This window comes from Meriones unguiculatus, chromosome 14 (genome assembly GCF_030254825.1).
Source record: "Meriones unguiculatus strain TT.TT164.6M chromosome 14, Bangor_MerUng_6.1, whole genome shotgun sequence".
NCBI classification, from domain to species: domain Eukaryota; kingdom Metazoa; phylum Chordata; class Mammalia; order Rodentia; family Muridae; genus Meriones; species Meriones unguiculatus.
Window position 1 is genome coordinate 14,300,457 of NC_083361.1, and position 9,560 is coordinate 14,310,016.

Consider the following 9,560-nt stretch of genomic DNA (forward strand, 5'->3'; position numbering starts at 1 on the left):
TACATATTTCCATTGTACATCACAGAGTAAGTAGTCTTAGTTCAAACGGAAGGAAGGTCAGCCCGCAACAAGACCGAAACCCAGCAGGACAAACACTAATTTCTGAATTTGAGGCCAACATGATCTACATAATGTGCTCAGCCAGCCAAGGCTACAAAGTAAGACCCTGTCCTAAGAATAAGACCACAAGTCAAACAGACAAACCAACCAAGCCCCTTATCCAGGGATGGTGATAGGCTGTTTCCCTGGCTCTGAATATAACACGAATGGCTTCTGTCTTAATTATTTTTCCTGTGACTATCATAAAATATTCTGACAAAAGCAAGTTAAGAAAGGGTTTATTTTGGCTTACAGTTCTAGGATACAGTCCACTGTGGCAGGAAGGCATGCCAGCTGAAGCAGAAACCTGGTGGCTTATATCGCATCCACGCTCAGCAGAGGGTGAACAGGAAGAAGGATCAGAGACAAGGTCCATCCCAGTGACTCACTCGCTCCGTCAAAGCCCCAGAAAAGGATCATAACCTTTAATTAACAGGGCCATCAGGCTGCGGACCAAGTATTCAAACATGTGAGCGTTTGAGGAACATCTCACACATTCAAAACACAATGGCCTCCAAGCTCACTGCCCAGAAAATTTCAGATTTCCCATCTGAAATCTAGAAGAGCTGTTTTGAGTGTCTGTGTCTCCATCAGCAACCTGGTCTTTGACGTTTCTTCCAAAATGGCCTCTCCGGAAAGAGTAAAAACATCATTTGCATAAGGATAACGGCTTCTTAAGTGGGACCACTTGGCAATGATGGACAATGTCAACTGTCACAATTGGCCAATACAATCACTGTGTTCCTGGCTTGTATAGCCTCAGAGACTTGAGCTGCCTGGAGGCGATGGGAGAAAGAGGGAATGGACTCATGTTCAGAAAGCTGGGCTTGGGGGGCTGGGCTCTCTGTTGGGGAGACTGCAATACCCTGGATTCTCAGTGTGTTTATTACATACAGTTGAAAAGAGGCCAGACTCCTTAGGGGAGTCTGGTTGTGTATCTGTTGGGAGAGAAAGCCATGGTGGACCTGTTCTGCACCCACTGTCAGCATCTGCACACAGACCAGGGGAAGGCGTGCCGTTTCCTCATGGGTCTGGGGGGGTCTGAGGTCACTGACATAGCCATGTTCATAGCGACAGCGCACATTCACTCAGGGCTCCTTCTGCTGCCCACGCTTCCTGGCACATATTAGCTAACATTGATGAACAAATGAACGAATGAGTTTCAACATTACATCACTGCTCAAAATAACAACTAGTTCTGTGGCTGGAGAGGTGGCTCAGAGGTTCAGAGCGCTGGCTGTTCTTCCAGAGGTCCTGAGTTCAATTCCCAGCACCCACATGGTGGCTCACAATCATCTATAATGAGATCTGGTGCCCTCTTCTGGCGTGCAGGTGTACATGCAGGCAGAACATTGTCTACATAATAAACCTCTTTTTAAAATCTGGAAAACAGAAGGGGACAGGGTTAAAAAATAGCGATAGGGCTGGAGGAATGGCTCAGCGGTAAAGACATTTGCTGTGCAAGACCTGCACTGGAACCCCAGCACCCGTGTGAAAGCTGGACGTGGAATGAGGTGAGTCTGGAACCCTGGTGCTGCTCCAGCAAGGTGCGGCAGACGAATCCTCTGGCGGCTCAGAGGCCAGCGTCCTGTGTGCACAGTCCTGTGCGCAAGCACAACACCCCGACTCAAACAAGGGGGAGGGTAAAGGCTGGCACCCAACCTCTTCTTTGACCTCTACATGCATGCTGAGTACCTACAGTCCTGAATGCTTGCACACACACCCACACAGACTTGAAAAATCCTAACTGCTAGAAATTAGAGAAAATAGAATAAAAAAGACTATAGGTCGGTCTCAGAAAGACCTCATGCTCTCACTGTGGAGAAGCTTCAGTCCAGAGCTCATGGCAGAATTGTCAGAGCCTGGGGGAAGAAAGGAAGGAGGGGTGAAGGGGTGAAAAATAGTGGGTACAGGGGCACAGCTGCACAGGAAGCCCATTATCTTTCCGTAGCATAGCAGTACAAATTTGGTTAGCAACTAGTAACTGAATATTGTTAAATAATAGAAAAGATATCTTAATATTCTTGGAAAAAAACAAAGGAACCTTCGAGGCAGTGGCTATGCCAAGAACTCTGTGTGGATGTCCTATGAAATCACACTGGAGGGCCAGGAGTGATGGCACGGGCTGGGAACCCCAGCACTTGGTGGATGGAGGAAGAGGATCAGGAGCACAAGGTTATGTTTGATTACATAGAGGATTTGAGGCCGGCCTGGCTACAGGAGTTCCAATCCAGCGAGAGATACTGTCTTGGGAAAAAAAAAATGGAGGTTCCCAAGTTGTCCTCTGACCTACACATGTGCATGCATACACACACACACACACACACACACGTATCTGCACATACTCATGTGTGTCTGCACACACATGAAAACAATTAATTAATTAGCTGGGCTGGTGAGGTGGCTCAGTGGTTAAAAACACTGGCTGCTCATCCAGAGAGCCTGAGTTCAATACCCAACAACCACATGGTGGCTCACTACATCTGGAAAGGCTCTGATGTAAGTGTACATGCAGACAGAGCACTCCAACATTAATAAACAACCAAAATCTAACAACAATTAGCAAGAGGCTTAGCTGAGTGTGGTAGTGCTTATTGACAACCCAGTACTTAGGAGAGAAATGGAGAGGTTGGAGAGGACAAGGTCGCCCTGGGCTAAACACTAAACGCCTACCTCACACAACAAAGGGCTAGGAATATAGCACAGCAGTCTAATTCCTTCCAGGAAATGCACTGTCCTGGGTTTGATCCAAGCGCTTAAAAAATGCAGAGGGGTTGCGGAGCGGGAGGATAAATGTGGTGGTGTGTGCCTGTGAGTCCAGTCCAGCCTGGAACTACGTGATGTGACCTTGATCCAGAAAACAGAAAAGACCACTAACTAACATCAAAACAGAAAAAAAGCCAGATGCCCGAGGAGTGCCTGTGTGTTTATTTCTAAAGGCTATGAATACCCAGGCATGGGAAGACCTTTCTCCTGAGAATAAGGGAGGCTTTCAAGGCTGGGGAGCTGCCTGCTCCTGAGACGCCAAGGACCTAACTCCTGCTGCTTCCATCTCCCACCTCAGAACACAGGCAGTGGACACAACATGCTGGAAGTGACAAGGACCTGGGGCACTGCCATCCCGGCCACTCTGATGAACATCACCTGTGGCTGCAGGTTTCTAGGTTGGTTTTGTTTTGTTTTTGTTCTTTGAGACAGGGGTTCACTTGTGTAGCCCTAGCTGTCCTGGACTCACTTTGTAGATTAGGCTAGCTTCAATATCACAGAGATCCACCTGCCTCTGTCTCTGAGTGCTGGGATTACAGTCGTGCGCCACCGAACCTGGCCTTGTTAAGTTAGGACAGGTATAATGGAGCACGCCTTTAATCCCAGCACTTGGGAGGCAGAGGCTAGCCTGGTCTACATAGTGAGTTCCAGGACAGCCAGAGGAATGTTGTGAGACCTGTCTCAATAAAAAAATAAATGAAAAAAGTAAGAGAAATTAGCTATATTTTTACTTATTTGTCTGTATGGTTTTTAGCTGCAGGTACGTAGCATGTGCATACATGGGACCCCCAAAGGCCAGGAAGGGGTGTCAGACCCTCTGTAAGTAGTCTCAAAGGGTTGTGAGCTGCCATGTGGGTGCTGGGAACTGAACCCAGGTCCTCTGGAAAAGCAGAGTCATCTCGTCAGGGGAATTTTCCACATCTGAAATTTTTTTTTCACTTTGTCTGAGTGCAGTGCCTATCTTGGCACAATGCCACGGTGCTCATGCAGAGGTCAGAGGACAAATGCTGGAGTTGGTTCTCTTCCTCTGATCACGTGATTCGGGCGGTCAGGCTTAGCCGTAGGTGTCTGTATTCTCTGAGCTGCCAGTTTCTTCATCTTCTAAATGTAGCCAAGTGAAGGAACACAGAGGATGAGGACCCCAAAGTGAGAAGAGAATGACAGATGTGGGAGACAGTGACATGGACTTCAGAAAGCAGAGCAATCTGGGAAGACAAGGATATACTGCCTCCTGGAACACTATGCAAACACTGGGGCTCGGGATCTGCAAACATAGAAACCAGGCACGTTTCTTCTGAAGGAAAACTTGGCTGTTTTCAAATCCACACTGATTTGTGTTTTCCCATGCCCAGGTCTGAGGAGCAATGAGGAGGAGACAGGGAAGAGGTAATGTAGGAGACAGAGTCCAGCCCCCCGACGTGGGCTTGGAAATGCTGTCCCCACTGACACCAAGTTGAAGCTCTCAGGAGATGGGGGATTCCACTTTCCTTTGGATTATTTAAGATGGGAGAGATTTTAAGAACCAAAACCAAGGTGTCTAGGTGCTGACGCGCAAAAGCTCAAAAGCTGAGGCGAGTGCAAGCGGAAGGGGCCGGATGCGGAGGGTGGGAAGCTTGGCCTGGTCGTGCTGGGGAAGGTGGTGGGGCAATTCTACCCAGTACTTCAAAGCCCTTGTCACCACCTGGGGAATAATTCTGGGACAAAACAGAGTGAGGAACCAGGAGTTGTATGACAGAGTGCGCTCATGAGGAAGCATGGAAGCAGGCGAGATGGCAGAGCCGCTAAAAGCCCTCGCCACCAAGCATTACCTGAGTCCCAGCCCCTACTTCCTTAAAGTAGAATGAAAGAATCACCTCCTGTCAACTGTCCTCCGACCTCCACTGAAATGTGTCCATCCTCCATTGCAAATAAGTAAGCAAAATGTAGTATTTTTTTTCTTTTAACTCTTTTGAGGCTCTACATTGTAGCCCCGGCTGGCCTAAGTCCTACTAACTAGACCAGGCTGGCCTGAAACCCACAGAGATCCACCAAGTGCTTAGACTGAAGGCATGCATCAAGAAAACAAAGAAAAATAAAGGATTGAGTATGGGCTCTTCAAGACAGAGGCTTGGTTTTCACGGCAGGTTTTACCCTGAGTCTGGGGGGTGTCTGAGATTACGCAGGCTGGTTTTCACTGATTTGACAAGGAACATTCGTGTTTTGGCCAGTCAAGAGATGGAGGAGGAGGCTGGAGAGAGGACGCAGTAGTGAAGAGCACTTGTTGCTTTTCTAGACGACCCATGTTCTCTCATACCCACATGGCTGCTCAGGGTCAGACTGGTGCCCTCTTCTGGCACACCCATGTATATGGGTGTTGAACACATACATGGTGTTCAACACCCATACACGTAATACTTACAGGGTTTCTCTGTGTAGCCTTGGCTGTCTTGCCTCAAACCCACAGGATCTGCCTGCCTCTGCCTCCCTGAGGGCTGGGATTACAGGGGTAATTTTATTTTCTTAAAAGATATGGGGGTGGTGGTGCTGGAGAGATGACTCAGAGGTTAAGAACAATCCTTGTTCTTCCAAAGTTCCTGAGTTCAATCCCCAGCACCAAATGGTGGTGTGCAGGCAAAATGTTGTATAAATAAATCTTTTTTTTTTTTAAAGGTATGGATAGAGCTGGAGAGATGGCTTAGAGGTTAAGAACACTGGCTGTTTTCAAAGGTCCTGAGTTCAATTCCCAGCAACCACATAGTGGTTCACAACCATCTATAATGAGATTTGGTGCCCTCTTCTGGCATGTTGGCATACATACAGGCAGAACACTGCATACATAACCAATAAATTTTTGGTTTTTTTTTAAAGATATTTTTAAAAGGGATGGGTGGTGGAGGCCTTTAATCCCAGCACTTGGGAGTCAGAGGCAGGTACATTTCTGAGTTTGAGGCCTGGTCTGCAGGGTTCCAGGATAGCAGGGCTACACAGAGAAACCCTATCCCAAAACAAACAATATGTTAGAAACAATGTCTGAAGCAAAGTAATTTTTCTTGCAATACACAGCTCAGATTTTTAAGTTGTGAAACTGCTTATCTACCTTGCCTTTGATCTATCATGTGCAGTGCTGACAAGAAAACATTGAGCCTGAATATGGTGGCAAGTGTTGTACCACTGAACCACCTCCCTACCCTTGTTTTTGTTTTTTGAGACAGGGTTTCTCAGTGTACTTCTGGCTGTCCTGGAACTCACAGAGATCGATTGCCTCTACCTCCCAAGTCCTGGGATTACAGGTGTGTGCCACCATTAACTGGCTAGCTTTGATCTTTCAATCTTCTTTCCTCAGCCTCCAGAGTCTAGGATGAGGGCTGGAGAGACGGTTCAGTGGTTAAAAGAACTGGCTGTTCTTCTAGAGGACCCAGGTTCAATTCCTAGCACCCACGTGACAGCTCACAATTGTAATTCTTGTTCCAGTGGATCTGATTCCCTCACAGTGACATACATTCTGGCAGACAAGACACATAATTTTTATTTTTTTAAATTTGGGACAGTGTTTCTTTGTGTAGCTCTGGTTGTCCTGGAACTAGCACTGTCCAAGACCAGGCTGGCCTTGACCTTACAGAGATCCACCTGCCTTTGCCTCCCTAGTGCTGGGACTCAAAGCATTCACTGCCACCCCCCGGCCCTTCTGCAATTCTTGAAGTCTTGCAATAGATCTCTTTCTGTTCCCTGGTCAATTCCTATTTCAGAAATGCATAAAATTTGTGGAAGACTTGAGATTAATCTTCAGGCTGTGTTTATGGAAAGAGTGGAGATAAGATGAGGTTAGCAACGAAGCTGAGGAACATCAGGTTCCTGTATATAATGTGAATCAATACTTGATGGACAGTGCCAGAAAAAGCTGATGTGGGTCCCGGGGGCATGGAGAATCTCAGTGGACTGGGTGGAAACAGATGGGTGGGGAATTTGTTAAAGTGTCAGCTACCAGGACCCTGATCTGCGAAAAGGCTGAGACAGGGAGATCGAGAGTTTAAGGCTGAAACAGGCGTGATACACACCTGCAATCCCAGCACGCTGGGAGGCAGAGGCAGCTGGATCTACAAAGTGAGTTCAGGACGGCCAAGGCTACACAGAGAAACCCTGCTTTGAAAGGCCAGAGAGAGTGAGAGCTCAAGGCTGAGAAGGCTACACAGAGAAACTCTGCCTTGAAAGGCCAGAGAGAGTGAGAGCTCAAGGCTGAGTTGGGGCACATAGTGAGAGCCTGTCACAAATAAGAAAGAAAAGGGAGGGAGGGAGGAAGACATACAACAATAAAAGTTAAGACCAATTAAGAAGTCACCTGCTGCTGCTTTCATTTTCATCAATTTGCCCCGTGGGCTGCAACTATGGAGACTGAGCCTGGATGTCTCCTGAGAGAGGAACAAGAGAGCCAGGGCCTTCTTCTGGAAAAGAAGTAGAGGAGGTGCTCAGGAAGGGTCCTCATATCCAGCAAGCTGATGGCGAAGGTGGGACGGCGGTGCTGCCACCTTTTCCCAGCGAGGGCTGAGGCAGCTCTTGCTGCCAGTTTGGTTGCAAGGATGCTTAGAAGTACATGGTTGTGGAGTCGCACTCCGCCTGAGGAAGGACAACGGACGTGGGGCTTATCCCTGCTAAGAAGGGGTCCATTGCTAGGGTGCAGGCATGTTATTTGACATACAGATCTTCCTTCCTCCATGTTGGGAAACCTCGATTTTATTTCAGCTACATTTTATTTGTTTTTGAGACTGGGTTTCACTATGTATCCCAAATGGCCTGGAACTTACAGAAATCTGCCTCCTGAATGCTGGAATAAAAGCACATATCCCAACCCTTGGGAGACAAGGGAGGGCGGATCTCAGAGAGTTCCAGGGCATCCCAAGCTACATAGCAAGATGCTGTCTCCAGGAAAAAAAAGGGGGGGGGCAGGGAGAGGAGGAGAAAGAAAAGAGGGAAGGAGATGAGAAGCAGCAGCAGCAAGCAGTGAAATAGAGGGACTAGAGAGATGGCTCAGCAGTTGAGAATGCTCAATGCTCTTGCATAGGAACCAGATTTGTTCTCAGCACTCACACGGTAACTCACAACAGCCTGTAACCATAGTCCTGGGGGAGCCGACACCATCTTCTGGACTCCGAAGGCACCACAGGTGCATAAGGTACACAAATATATACATGCAGAGAAAATACTCATACACATAAGAATAAAATGAAGAGTTCAAGACCAGTGTAGGCTACAGGATGAGCCCAACCACAACCAAAAGAAGCACCACTGGGTGTTTACTGCGTTTGATTCAAGTATGTCTGACCAGCAACCCCAACCTGAGATTCCATAATCCAGCAATCAAGGTCACATGCCTCGCCTAAGACAAGCAAAGAGAGAGTGGCATCTAGACAAGAGAAATTCAGCTAAACTCTTATCCCACAGGCCTGGATATGGCCCAAGGAGGGACAGCAGTGCAGAGCAGAAAGAAGTGTGTCCTTGGCATTAGTGGTCTAGGGCTTAACTGACTGGGGCAAGCGGTGGCTGCTCCAGGCCCAGGCTCAGTGTTAAAAGAAACAGGTTACAAACTCCAACGCTCGTGGGAAACCATGTAAGCGTAGGCCCTGCTTGCCTAACATATCAAGGAAACCAAAGCTTTTTTTCCTTAACCATGTGTCTGTGTGAGTGGATGCCACGTTTTCGGGTACCTGTAAGAACCAGAGATGTTGAATCCCCTGGAGCTTGAGTTGTAATTATGAGCTGCCTGACATGGGTGCTGGAAACTGAACCCAGGTCCTTCGGGAAAATAAAAATTCCTAACCAATGAGCCATGTCTGATGTCTTGACATAGTCAAGTGGCTTATTCTCATTCACAACTCAAACTCCAGTTCCAGGGGATCCGACACCCTCTTCTGGCCTGTAAGGGTCACACACATGGTACACAGACATTCAAGCAAGGCAAAACATCCACACACACAAAAAACGAAATCTTGGCACTAGGCATGTCTATGCGTCTTTATTTTGTTCACCTTTACCAGATGCTCTGTTCATCTTTTTCTTGCTTAATTACCTTTTGGGAAGTGTATACTGAGTGTCTCATTTGACCCAGGTTGGCCTCAGGTGTGGTCATGTTTGAATGACCTTCAATTGTTTTTCCTCCTCCAATGGGTTCTTATTCTAAAGTGCAGATTTGGTCTCTTCTGTGTACAGCTACATGGTTTTTAAGTACCTACCCAAGCCTAGATTTAATTTTTGGATTATGTTCATCAATAATGGGAGTTTTAGTCAACATTCCATGTCAAAACCTGGGTGTGACGATGTATGCTTTAATCCTGGCACTCAGGACAGACAGATCTCTGAGAGTTCAAGACCAGTCTGGTCTACACAGGGATTTCAAGGCCAGCCAGAGCAATACAGTGAGGCTTCCACACTCCAGCCAAGCTTCATTTTTTTAGTATGTCATGTCTCTTCTATTTTGCGTAGAAATCCACCATGTTCCTACTGTCTCCTCAACTGAGACATAACCAGGGCTGGAACAGATGTCACTCTTACTGGTTCTCCTTAAAACCTTACCGGTGTTTTACCGAGCGCCTCTGGTCAAACTATGTAAATCTCCCACTAGCTTGAACCAGGAGAGGCTTAGTTAACTTTATGCCCAAAGCATGCCTTCATGTTCAACTTTTCTTCCTTTGGAAACAGGGTCTCCCCAGCTGACCTGGAAATCA